This window comes from Papaver somniferum, chromosome 6 (assembly GCF_003573695.1).
Source record: "Papaver somniferum cultivar HN1 chromosome 6, ASM357369v1, whole genome shotgun sequence".
Lineage (NCBI taxonomy): Eukaryota > Viridiplantae > Streptophyta > Magnoliopsida > Ranunculales > Papaveraceae > Papaver > Papaver somniferum.
In genome coordinates, this window is record NC_039363.1 from 84,382,313 (window position 1) to 84,396,950 (window position 14,638).

The window sequence follows — 14,638 nt, forward strand, 5'->3', positions numbered from 1 at the left end:
GAGGTTAGGAGGAAAGTTCCAAAGGTGGGGATGTTGAGGTCTGCATGGGTTGTGTGCACATATTTCATCATCAAACATGTGTATATAGGAACATACGTGGAGAGCATGCGGACAAAGTCATCAAAGCATGATGACACGCGCCCACAGCCAAGATGCCCATCCCGCCGACGTTGGATCTTTGCCCGAACAAATCTAAGGGCAGAAGTTAAAAAGATGTACCGGTAACACGGTGTACTGCGGAACACCAAATAACTCCTGAAGAGTTACTTTATCTCATCCCCAAAATAATCCAAGATCAACGGTGGAGATAAGGTGAACTGACATGGATGTGACAGGGGCGGAAGACACTTGCCTGACACGAGCAGGCGCCTCAACTACCCGCATTAAACACTCTGAGCAGCATACGTGTCGATCAACCCGTGGAACGAACGAGGATGACTCTGCGTGATGAAGTAATGAACGAAGACCCCCGCGTGATGGACACAAAACACAAGAAGATAAGGCTCCAACGGCCCTCAGAGATGGGTCCCACACTCTAACCCTATAAATACCCCCTCTCCACCAAGAGTAAAGGGATCGGAAAATTGAGGAAGAGAAGGAGAGAGAAAGATTGTGAGTGTAAGTTAGTCCTTTACAATATACAGACCTATGTAAACCCCAAAGTCACTCGACTATCTTTGTAACTATCAAGTATATAGTGAAACAACAACCCCGTGGATGTAGGCCTTAGTGCTGAACCACGTAAATCCCAGTCTTATTTACATTTCAACACTTTATATTTGTCTAACGCTCCATGAGTTTTACTTTTATGCTTCGTTTTCTTTATCTTCCCCCGCGTAAACGCCCCTCGCGATGTTATTAGATGAGGCTATGATAAACCCGAAGGTTTGGAGCCAATGAATCAATGCCATTGTATTATCAGTGCGAGTCTGTACCTAGAGTGCGAACATTGTTTGTGAACATATAGATGCCTTTGTGTTTATGCCGCCCCATCAGCAGGGTTGTTCCGAAGAGTTGAAGGGACGCTCCCACCAGATGAGGGTCCCGAGGAGCCAGGCAAGGAAGCAGGCGCTGGACGCAGATAACTCTTCACGAGGCCATGATCGATCTTGAGGCCAAGCTCAATCTTCTCCAGCATCTTGTTTGTCTCCTCAGCCAATTGACACCGAGCCTTATGCATAATAATTGTCGTCCGCTGTTGGGCTTGGGATAACAACGAAGATAGACGATTTACTTCTTTATAAGCAGCACCAACGGCCTCCTCGCGGGATGCCGCCAAACTCTTAAAATGATTAGTCTGTTCTTCCTGCTGCGCTAAGGAAGATTGAGCCTTTTCAAATTTTTCATTTGCAACGCGGAGTTGTCCCTCGAGCTCTGAAAAAGACAACACCAGGGAGTTAGCACAGAAAAGAAACAATCACACTCGATGAAATAGGGATATACCTTCGACACAAGCCGAAGCATCTTCATACTCATTAACAACCGCATCTCGCGCTTCATCAAGATGGTCATATTCCGCGGATAATTTCTTATAATCTAGTTGAAGGTTGGTGAGAGTAAATTGACTGGCATCTAATTCTACCTGCTTCATCGAATCCATGTGACGAAGGTGGTTGACTTCGTTGTTTATCTCTGATACCCCTTTGCTAAGTCTGTACATACATACTTCAAGATTTCTCTCAGACTCAGTCTGGCAAGCTATTTCAGCGCGAGACGCAGCAAGGGCCTTGCTTAGAGCCCCAACTTCGGCTCGGGCATCGTCCCATTCTCTGGTAAGACACAACATGCTCTCCTTAACTCCCGGAAAAGTAAGGGAGTGAGCCTTTCGTAATTCCTCTTCCAGAAGATGTATCCTAGACTCCAACAATGAAGTGCGCTCACGGGATTCCCTCAGATTCTCACGTGTCCACAGCAGTGTACCATTGAACAAAGTACGGTCATGGTTATACAGATTCTGCATATCAACCATTTGAACATGCCTTGCGCGCCATACCTCAGCCCGAGCGTCCCACTTTTTGGCTTCGCTCTTAATTTTCTCGACCAGCTCTTTGATACGAGACTTTTTCCGTTCCCTTTCGTTTCGAAGCCATATCAGCTCGGGGACGCCACCCACTGGAGATAGGTTGGGGAGACTCATACAGAACAACTAAGTAATATAGAGGAATTACGACGCACTGTGAGGGTAAAAGAGGAAAAAGAACCAAACCTGTGAAAGCTGAAACTTGGCCGCGAGTTTGCTCTAACTCAGCGCGAACGACAGCAAGCTCTGAACGAAGACCAGCCTCCGCTTCACCCAGCCTTTCTTTCTCTTTAAGGCTTTTCTTCAGTTCTTCTATTTCCACCTCAGCCGCAGACAATTCCTTTTCTCTGTGACGAAGCTTAGCCTCCAGCTTCAAAGATTTCGCTTTAAAGAACTGATACATCACATGGTTACAATGCTCACTCCTCATCATCTACACATCAAAACAGCAAACATTATTACACCTAAGGATTCAATCGTCACGAAGAGATATGTACGAAGACACGAAGACTTACCTCCAAGACACGCTGTTGAGGAAAACCATATTGATACCCATCGGCTATGGCCATCATATCCGCGACAGAAGTAGGAGGCTCCGATACGAGGGAAGCTTCGGGAACACTCAAGCTTTTCCCCCACATCTCATATACCCGCGCCTTGGAAGATAGTTACATCATCCGACGGGTATACGCATCAGAATCCTTTTCACCAGCAACCACCGGGGCAGGATGAGGGACAAACAACAGACCCTTTTTCTTGAGCCAATCCATTATGGCGTCCTCACCCTCAAACGTCAGCGAATGAGGGAAATCCTCGGAAGGCGAGTCAACCACGTACTTCCCCTTTGATGATATTTCCCCATCAACACAATTTTCGGCATCAACATGCGCATCGTGATCATCCGCGCCTCCATCCTGAACAACAGCGTCTTCCTTACCAAACCCCCCGAGCACATCCCAATCATCATTGGGGGAAGTAGAGAGAAGTCTTCAGGAAAATCAGGAGCATCGTCAAAGAGTTCCCCTGCGGAATAAACCCTGTCAAAAGAGAACTCTTGAGAAATGGTAGGGAGAGTTTCCGCAGCATCACCAGCAGGAACAGACATATCAGCGATAACACTGCCGTCAGCTACCGCGGCATTATTTCTCCCTCCATCACCATCACAACCCGCACCAATCTCCTCCTCCGCGGCATTAGTATCAGTGCGTTCTTCCCCATCATAAATCTCCTCATCCTCGGCAAACTCTTCGTTTACCGGACTGGTAACTTCTTCATGAACCTCAGCCTCACCCATCACAATGGTAGAAGACTGCTTCGGCCCAATCTTTTTCTTCTTCGAAAACTGCAAACCAACACATGTTCCACAGAGTTATTTTTTCGAACTGTTTGATTTTCAAAAAAAGGAGAGGCATGGCCAGAATCTGCAATAACCATACCTTGGCAGTAGTGGCACTCTTCGGTGGAAGTATAACACCAGAACCTTCCTCCTCGTCTCCTTCAACGACGTCGAGGGCATAAGGAAAGTTCATACCTGCGAAGTTTAAACGCCAGGGAAATAAATCTCCATAACGAGCAGGAGGAGATTCACGTGGCCTGCTACTCTCAGAAGGACGCCAACCGCGTGGACCGAGAATCCAACCGTACGCCCAAGGACCAACAACTTCGATAACAGTAGCGTGCCACTCGTAGTCATGGTCACGCTTGATCCTCTCACGTGCCGGAAAAAGTTTTCGCTGACTAGACCCCTCGGTGCCTGGAACATACTTCAGTTTTGCATCGCTGACCTCACTTAACAGACGAACTTCGCCCCGAGGAGCAGCGAGATTCCGAAGGCTAACACTCCACGGTTTACGGTTCCTACTATTGACGTAATCACCAAAGGAGTTGTTGAAGTTTTCAGGAGTATACCATTCCCTCTCCGCGGGATTTGGAACGTAACACGTCATCGTCGTCTCCCCCTTACTCCGCAGATAACACTCCCTCAGTGCACGGAGATAATTCCCCGATAATTGCGACACAGAACGACTGTGAGTATTGGTGGAAGAGCCTTCATGACCAGCGAGCACATCGTAATAAAAGGAGTCACCAGACTTGTACAACGGCAGCATAAGGCCCGCCTCGAAGGCTCCAACCATAGTCAACAAGTGAAATTCATCAAACTAATACTTCGAGATGAGCTCGTAAGTAATATCATCCTCAGGGGTATAGAAACGAACCTCGAAGGCTTGAATCTCATGCTTCTCCTTGAAAACTTCAAGGTCAATATGTTTAAACGTGACTTTCTTCTTGCTGACCGAAACACTGCGTATCACCGGGGCAGCCTCATCCCCTTCCGCGGGATCGGACGAACCAACAAAAGCTTCGGAAGCTTTTCTTTTCAAAGGAGGATTCTTAGACGATTTGGCTCTCGGCACAACACCTTTGAAAGAAAGTACTGGAGGCGGCGCTCAAAAGTCCAATCAATACAAGTAAAATAATGGCCTCCTCGATTTGAGATGAAGAACAGGGGCAAACTAGCATACAAGCATTAAAAGAGGTTCTTCATCACAAACAAGGGACGACAACAGCAGAAATGGGAGGCTACAATACGATCAACACCAGAAAATTTACAATCAACACAGCTTAAAGCAACAGGAACAAAGAAAAGAAACCTTACCACCACAAACAGCAGCAGAAAGAGGACAACAAACCAGAAACAATGAAGAAGTGAGCGTGATTACAGAGAATTTAATGGTTGAAGAACAAAGAATGAAGACTGGCAAAGAATGAAATTAATTTTCAAGGAGAATGAAATTAATTTTTCTCCCCTCCTTAATATACTCGAAAGAAAGAGAAGGAAGTTAAGGGAGGAATGGGAAACATGCCCATTAAATGAGCAGTTAATGCACAAATAAGAAACATGCCCAAGTATCTAGGAGAAGTTATTGGGAGAGAGGAAGAATATGTAACGACTGTTTTCTTCAATGCTCCCACTAAACACTCAAGCCCGAAGAAAAGGGGAAAATTGTGTGCACATATTTCATCATCAAACACGTGTATATAGGAACATAGTGGAGAGCATGCGGACAAAGTCATCAAAGCATGATGACACGCGCCCACAGCCAAGATTCCCATCCCACCGACGTTGGATCTTTGCCCGAACAAATCTAAGGGCAGAAGTTAAAAAGATGTACCGGTAACACGATGTACTGCGGAGCACCAAATAACTCCCGAAGGGTTACTTTATCTCATCCCCAAAAGAAGCCAAGATCAACGGTGGAGAGAAGGTGAACTGACATGGATGTGACAGGGGCAGAAGACACTTGCCTGACACGAGCAGGCGCCTCAACTACCCGCATTAAACACTCTGAGCAGCATACGTGTCGATAAACCCGTGGAACGAACGAGGACGACTCTGCGTGATGAAGTAATGAACGAAGACCCCCGCGTGATGGACACAAAACACAAGAAGATAAGGTTCCAACGGCCCTCAGAGATGGGTCCCACACTCTAACCCTATAAATACCCCCTCTCCACCAAGAGTAAGGGGATCGGAAAATTGAGGAAGAGAAGGAGAGAGAAAGATTGTGAGTGTAAGTTAGTCCTTTACAATATACAGACCTATGTAAACCCCAAAGTCACTCGACTATCTTTGTAACTATCAAGTATATAGTGAAACAACAACCCCGTGGATGTAGGCCTTAGTGCTGAACCACGTAAATCTCAGTCTTATTTACATTTCAGCACTTTATATTTGTCTAACGCTCCATGAGTTTTACTTTTATGCTTCGTTTTCTTTCTCTTCCCCTACGTAAACGCCCCTCGCGATGTTATTAGATGAGGCTATGATAAACCCGAAGGTTTGGAGCCAAGGAATCAATGCCATTGTATTATCAGTGCGAGTCTGTACCTAGAGTGCGAACATTGTTTGTGAACATATAGATGCCTTTGTGATTTACGTGTTCACAATTTGGCGCTAGAAACAGGGACTTCGTCCCGGTAAAAGATTTATCTTATCCTGTGATTTCATATTAAATTAGCATATGATTTCTCTATTTCATTAGCTCTAGCTGTATTTACCTTTTGTTAACTTTAATATATTCAAAAACACACCCGTTATCTTCGATGGTCCTGGCAGTATCTGTCGAAGAAATTTAAACTGGTTAAAAGATTTATCGCTTAGATCCATGGATTTACATTTTTTAGATCTCGTACGGACCTGGCTTTCCAGTGGGTCGCTTTCAAAAAATTTCAAAAAGATCTACGTGCATTTTCAAGGGGATCCTTTCACGTTCCCGCGTACCTTAAATGAACCCGCATTTTTAAAAGTTCTCTGTGGCCCTCGGGCAGTTTTTCCCGGTCTTGGAGTAAGGAATTTTGTAAACTAACCCGATCCGCACGGACATTTCTGTTTCTCGTTGTTTGAAATTCCCTTGTGCAGAAAGAAAACGAAAGCGACAAAAGGACCCACGATGGAAAAGATGAAGGAAGCAGGAAAATCCAAAGTCACGTCAAAGGAAGCACCAAGGACAACCCTGGTCATCACCCAGAGCAAGCAGAAAGGAGACAAAGCCAAAATGACTAGTCAGAGGCAGGACACTGCGGAAATCACTTCTCCTATGAACGCTAACTCCGTCGCAGCCGCGGCCCTCAGAGCAGCGGCAACAAAGTATAGTACAACAGCGGCAGCCCCAAAGGCTGCGGAAGCCAGCAAAATTTTTGCTACGAATCAATTTCACCAACCAAAAGAAAGGGTGGATGAATCCAGAACACACCAACCCGCGCACCCGCCGACCTTCGGAATGCCATCAACAAACGAGCAGAATCAAACTGTGTCGGCGGCTCTAACGCCGCAGATGGGCACTCCGCCCGATCTGGAAATGCCAACAATCGAAGCTGAACCTCTCCCACCTTTAGTGCAAACCATAGAAGAAGGCGACACCATGGACGTAGTAGCACGAGCTGGGACTCCCAATCAGGGGTCGAACCAATCACATCGATTGATGGCCGAGCTTGAGGAATTGAAGAAGAGCCAGAAGGTTTACGCAGATGCTGTAGCTCTGTTGTCCAGAGAAAACCAGGATTTAAAATACCGGATTGCCCTAAGCACAAAGACGAGCCAACAACTCTATGAAGCAAATTCAAAGGCACCAGAACCAAACCGAGACCGAAGAGTCATCGTAGCAGCTAATGGAAACGCGGCTAGGGGAAGTAGCGCATTCGACCCGGATTATAACGACGGGGAGTCAAGCTATCACGAGCAGAAGAGCGTAGGGAACCACCGCGCGACGGAAGAGCTGCGTGATGAAATGATGGCAGAGATCAGGCAGTTAAAAAGTAGACAAGGCGGGGGAAGGTTAGAAGAGGTCATGAGAGAGGCTAACTCCACGCCCCTAACTCATCGCCTGGCCAACACCCCTATTCCACTCAAGTGCCCTGTCCCGACATTCGAATGCTATGACGGATCCAGTGATCCCGCTGCACACATTCGGTATTATAACTGTGTCTTGGCTAGATGGAGTCAAAACGACGCAGTACTCTGTAGATACTTCCCATCGAGCCTGAAGGGATCGGCATTGTCTTGGTTTGATAATCTGCCGCCAGACTCCATCCACTCCTACGACCAACTCGCAGAAAAGTTCTTAAGAACTTACATGTACAACAAGGCTGTTAATACTGGAATGGATAAGCTCTTTTCGCTGGCAATCGTCTATAAGGAAACCACGAGGGAATACACTAACAGATGGCACAAGGTCTTCCAAGCCATAGGAAGTGTGGACCCGGTGGTAAGTATCAACTGCTACAAGTGGGGATTAGACCGAATGAGTCCACTATTCGTTGAGATTCATGGAAGCGTACCTAAGACAGAGGGAGATCTTCGAATAATTATTGAAAAGCACGCTCGTCTTGAAGAAATCCAGCGTGAAAACCCGAGGGCGTACACGCAGAGGTCTCACCGTACCAATTCAGCAGAACAAACCAATGGGGCCAAAAGGAATTGTTCAGCGGAGCGGCCTCACGAAGACAGGAGGGAACGAAAGGACGAACGACGAACAGGCGACCGAAAATTCGAAGATCAAGTTTACACGAAGCTCAACGCTAGCTATGCTCGGATCCTGCGAGAGATCAAATGAAGGGAAAACCTGGAGTGGCCATGGTCTAAGGGAAAACATCCCCCGAGAACCGAGAAGTCTAAAGATTACTGTGAATATCACTGCTTCAACGGACACCAGACCGAAAAATGTAAAAACCTCAAAATAATGATCCAAAAATTAATCGATGCTGGCGAGCTCAAACATTACATACGAAAGGATGTCGCCGAGGATAGATCCAAACGAACCAAGCCAGTCCAGCTTCTAGAAGGGAACCGCACAATCAACACCATCTCGTGTTCTGAAGCCGCAGGGCCCTCACTTACATCACAGATAGGAAAGAGGTTACGGAAGCAGTTCGAAGGCCGCTGAGAATTGTATAAGATCGATGGGATAGAGGTGGACGAGCAGGAAGAGTGGATGGACTCACCTATTATTTTCGATGCTGAAGATATCGAAGAAGATATGGAAGACCATAACGACCCCCTGGTCCTCACACTACCAGTGACTGGATGTAACCTCAAAAAGATCCTCATAGACGGGGGAAGCTCGGTAAACGTTCTATTCTACGACGCATTCAAACTAATGAAACTCCATGAAGAACAGCTGATGACCTCTTATTACACCATCTACGGATTCAATGGGGCACCCACGAAGCCATTGGGAGACATCGTGTTGCAAGTTAACGCCGGACCCATGAAAGTAGAAACACGATTCAGCGTGGTTGACGCCCCATCCCCCTACAACGCCATTATCGGACGAAAGTGGCTACATAAACTCAAGGGAGTGGCGGCAACGTACTACCAATATCTCAGATTCCCTACACCTGAGGGAGTAATGGAAATCAAGGGAGATCGGGTCTCTGCAAGAGAGTGCCAAGCCACTCAGGATCGCGTCAACAACGAACAAGAAGAGTAGCGAAAAACCCGAAGAATTAAAAATAAAGAAGCTGCGAAAGAGAAGGCCATAGACTTGTTCCTCAAGGAAACTACAGGAAGGGGTTTGACCAAAGATGATAATGTCCTAAACACATAGACAAGTACTTCAGCAGCCAACAAAGGACAGAAACATACCAAATAGCAATCAAAGAACGTCCCAGTTCTCGGGGATCCGAAGCCGGTGTTCACGCCAGTAGAGCCCGTAAAAGAAATCAACATAGGAACGGAAGAAAACCCGAAGATGATAAAAGTAGGGACCATAATGGACGAAAAAAGAGAAGATTCTCTAACCAAATTACTTAAAGAATACGCGGATGTATTCTCCTGGAAATTAGGAGATATGCCTGGGATTGACCCAAAAGTAATCCAACACGAGCTGCGCATCAAACCAGGCACACCACCTTTCAGGCAAAAAATAAGAAAAGTTGCACCGGAGTATCATAAGGCAGTGGAAAAAGAACTTCGGAAACTACTAGACGCAGGTTTCATCAAGGAAGTCAAGTACCCTACGTGGATCTCCAATATGGTCGTCGTTCCTAAGAAAAATGGAGGGGTTAGGATATGCATCGATTTTACTAACCTCAACAAGGCATGTCCAAAGGACAGCTATCCCCTGCCAAGCATAGATCAGCTGGTAGAAGTAGTAGAAGGATATGAAGAAATGTCGTTCATGGATGGACATTCTGGCTACAACCAAGTAGCTCTGGCAGAAGAAGATCATCCACACACGGCGTTCTACACGCCACATAGACTTTATTGCTACACTAGAATGCCCTTCGGACTTCGAAACGCAGGGGCAACATACCAAAGAATGGTCGATGCTATCTTCAGACCATGGATTGGTAGTACCTTAGAAGTCTACGTTGACGATATGCTCGTCAAAAGTAAGCTGCGCAAAGATCACCACCAGGATTTGAGAGATATCTTCGAAGCAATGAGAAAACATCACATGAAAGTGAATCCAGAGAAATGTACTTTCGGTGTCACCTCGGGGAAATTCCTTGGGTATCTGGTAACAAAAAGGGGCATTGAGGTAGACCTAGTAAAGATTCAGGCCATAGTAGAAATGCCATCCCCTAAGAATTTAAAAGAAGAGCAGAAACTCAATGGGTCCATAGCAGCCTTGGACAGATTTATTGCCCGATCCTCGGAAAAATGCAAACATTTCTTCAATATTCTCAAAAAAGGGAGCAAGTTTGAATGGACCGCAAAATGCGAAGAAGCCTTCCAAAAAATCAAAGAATACCTAGCTTCAATTCCGATCCTGCAGAAGCCGGATCCTGATGAAGTTTTGGCATTATACATAGCAGCAATAGAAGACGCAGTCAGCGCAGTGTTGGTCAAAACCAATACGAAGATAGAACAACCTATCTATTACGTCAGTAAGACCCTCAATTCTGCGGAAAGGAACTACACAAAGATCGAACAGCTTATCCTAAGTTTTGGCGGATTTCTTAGCAGACCCCCCCTGGACAACGACGAAGAGATTGAGGGAATACCAGAAGCCGAGGAAGAAAGCAGGATTCCAATGGATATCCTCGAACCTGCGAGTCAAAGACAATGGGAAGTCTTTGTCGATGGTTCCAAAAATAAGGAAGGAGCAGGAATAGGCATTGTCATCACCACCCTAACCGGAGAAAGGATTGTACAGGCACTCAGGTTAGAATTCAAAGAGCATACCAACAACATCGTCGAATACGAGGCAGTCGTACATGCCCTCCGTGTAATAATAGAGATGGGGGTAACCGACGTACGATGACACCCCATCAGTCATCAAAGCATGATGACACGCGCCCATAGCCAAGATGCCCATCCCGCCGACGTTGGATCTTTGCCCGAACAAATCTAAGGGAAGAAGTTAAAAAGATGTACCGGTAACACGATGTACTGCGGAGCACCAAATAACTCCCGAAGAGTTACTTTATCTCATCTCCAAAAGAAGCCAAGATCAACGGTGGAGAGAAGTTGAACCGACATGGATGTGACAGGGGCAGAAGACACTTGCCTGACACGAGCAGGCGCCTCAACTACCCGCATTAAACACTCTGAGCAGCATACGTGTCGATCAACCCGTGGAACGAACGAGGACGACTCTGCGTGATGAAGTAATGAACGAAGACCCCCGCGTGATGGACACAAAACACAAGAAGATAAGGTTCCAACGGCCCTCAGAGATGGGTCCCACACTCTAACCCTATAAATACCCCCTCTCCACCAAGAGTAAGGGGATCGGAAAATTGAGGAAGAGAAGGAGAGAGAAAGATTGTGAGTGTAAGTTAGTCCTTTACAATATACAGACCTATGTAAACCCCAAAGTCACTCGACTATCTTTGTAACTATCAAGTATATAGTGAAACAACAACCCCGTGGATGTAGGCCTTAGTGCTGAACCACGTAAATCCCAGTCTTATTTACATTTCAGCACTTTATATTTGTCTAATGCTCCATGAGTTTTACTTTTATGCTTCGTTTTCTTTATCTTCCCCTACGTAAACGCCCCTCGCGATGTTATTAGATGAGGCTATGATAAACCCGAAGGTTTGGAGCCAAGGAATCAATGCCATTGTATTATCAGTGCGAGTCTGTACCTAGAGTGTGAACATATACATGCCTTTGTGATTTACGTGTTCACATGGGTAAATCTGCTTCTGCTCGTAACAAGGAGAACGAGGCTGCATCGGAAAATTCAAGTTTTATCGGTCTAGATTTGCAAAATGAATAAGATAAAACTTATAAGTGGTTAAGTCGCAAAGGCCTGATAAACGCTCCTTATTATGCTTCGCTGATGGAGGTTGATAATAACTCTGATGCAATAACCCGTTGGCATATTGAAACTACTCCTTATGAGAAGCTACGAGAGATATGGCAGCGTGGTCAAGATGTACTTGTTCTTATGGTCTTTGGCATCATTCCTCCGACTACCATAACTGAGATGATCGCAATTGCTGATGGTGAAGCTTATTTCATTTCGCAACGACACATTCTCGCCGTATGTGTGCTTGCCCTTACTCTAACTTAGATTTTTCTATTTTTATGCTACGATTTTGATATGGGGTTATTTTGTAGTTGGCTCAGAGTTAGCAGTACTTCACACATACTGTTTATCAATATTTTAGGGCTAAGGACACAAAGTTGGAGACTAAGCTTTGTCAGTCCGATATTGATTTGATTGTGACACAAAGAAACTATTCCGGAGAGGGATAATGAGATTGTAGAGTTAAGAAAATAATTGGCCAAGAAACAACAGATGAAACAAGGGGGTGTCGATCTTCATAGTGAAGTATCTACTCTTAAAAAGGATCTGGAGAATGCTTGTGCTGAGGCTACTTCTAAAGGTTTGTCAGATTCTTTGATCATTCTTTTCTTTTCTAGAGATATTTCTGAATATAATTAGCCCTCTTATGATCAGTGGGGGACCGAAGACTTAGACTCTGCACGAATAGATAGATCCCGTCAGGTCATGCAGGTGCGGGAATTAGTATCCAAGGTTATGGAAGTGACCGAAAAATGGAACTCTAAAGTTGATGAGTATCAAAGACTGTTGGAAGGATTTTGTACAGAGGAAAATGTTGTCTCGAATGCAGAATACGATGAGCGCTCTTTGTGAACAATTTGATTGGGCGTTAAGCTAGACCCATCAATCTCTTTTTGAGGCTCGTGAAAAGGTATCTCAATTGGAATCTGAAATAAGGGTTATATCCGCAGAACAAGGTGATGCTCCTTCCAATTGGAATTCCAGCATCGAAGCTTATATTCAGAAATTGCTTCTTGAATGCGATGATGCTAAGGCCGATGCTCATTCCCGGGGTGAAGCTTTAGCTGCTTCTCGTGCAATAATTGCACAGCTAGTTGAGGTGGAAAGGAATCTTGATGTTAACATGTATAGAATGCTGTGTACACATATATCTCACTATCAGACACGTGTATATAAAAAGATACGTGGAAAGCATGCAGGTCAAGACATCAAAACATGATGCGCTGCGAAACACCGAATAAACCCCGAGGAGTTACTTTATATCATCCCCAAAATAAGCTAAGATCAACGGTGGAGAGAAAGTTAGCTGACACGGACGTGACAGGAGCAGAAGACACTTGTCTGACACGAGCAGACCTCTCAACTACCCGCATTAAACACTCTGAGCAGTGTACGTGTCGATCAACCTGTGGAACGAGCGAGGATATATCTGCGGGATCAAGGGGAAAACGCAGACCTCTGCGTGATAGACGCAAGAACACAAGAAGATAAGGTTTCAACGGCCTTCAGAGATGGGTCCCACATTCTAACCTTATAAATACCCCTTCTCCACCAAGAGGAAAGGGGATCGAAAAAATCAGGAAGGGAAGGAGAGAGAGAGATTGCAAGTGTAAGTTAATCCTTTAGAAGAGAGAAACATGTAAACCCAAAAGTCATTCGACTACTCGTATAACCGTGAAGAATATAGTAAAACAACAAACCCCGTGGACGTAGGCCTTAGTGTTGAACCACGTAAACCTCGGTCTTGTTTACATTTCAGCACTTTATATTTGTCTAACCCCATGGATCTTTACTTATACGTTTTGCTTTCTTTGTTTTTACCTATATCCCGTGCGCAAACGCCTCGCATGGAGTTGTTAGATGAGGCTATGATAAACCCGAAGGTTTTGAGCCAAGGAATCAACACTAGGATATCATCATCACATATCTCTCTAGATTACGATGATTGGTTGTGAGCATTCGGATGCCTTCGTGATTTGTGTGTTCACAATTTGGCGCTAGAAACAGGGACTTCGTCCCGGTAAAAGATTTATCTTGTCCTGTGATTTCATTTTAAATTGGCATATGATTGCTCTGATTTATCAGCTCGGACCGTATAGATCATTTGTTAACTGTATTGTATTCAAAAACCCACCTATTATCTTCGATAAGATTTATTGTTTTAATCCGTGGATTTACGATTTTCTTTAGATCTCGTGCGAACCCGTCTCTCTGGGGGGTTTTCGTAGTTTTTATACTTGCATTTTTAAAAGGATCTCCTTTAATAAAACTTTAACCCGTGTATTGTAACTCGTGTGTATTAATCCTCTCATGGAAGAAGATATTTCGCCAACTAACCCGATTCACGCGGATATTCCCGTTTTTTGTTTGAAATTCCTTGTGCAGAAAGAACGTATTGTGAGTAAAGAAGGCGAGTTTCTGCGAGATTTCATTGTCGACAAAAGGACCCGTGATGGAAAAGACGCAGGAAGCAGGAAAATCCAAAGCTTTGTCAAAAGAAACACCCAGGACAACCCCGGTCATCACCCGAAGCAAGCAGAAAGGAGACAAAGCTAAAATGACCAGTCAAAGGCAAGATATTGAGGAAATCACTTCACCTATGAACGCTAATTCAGTTGCAGCAGCGGCTCTCAGAGCAGCGGCGACAAAGTACGGTGCGGCTGCGGTAGTCCCGAAGGCTGCAGAGGCTAGCAAAACTTGCGCCATGAATCAACTTCATCAACCAAGAGAAATGGTGGATGAATCCAGAACATTCCAACCCGTGCACCTTCCAACTTTTGGAATGCCACCAACAAATGATCAAAATCAAACCATACCGGCGGCTCTAGCACCGCAGAGGGGCGCTCACTCCTAT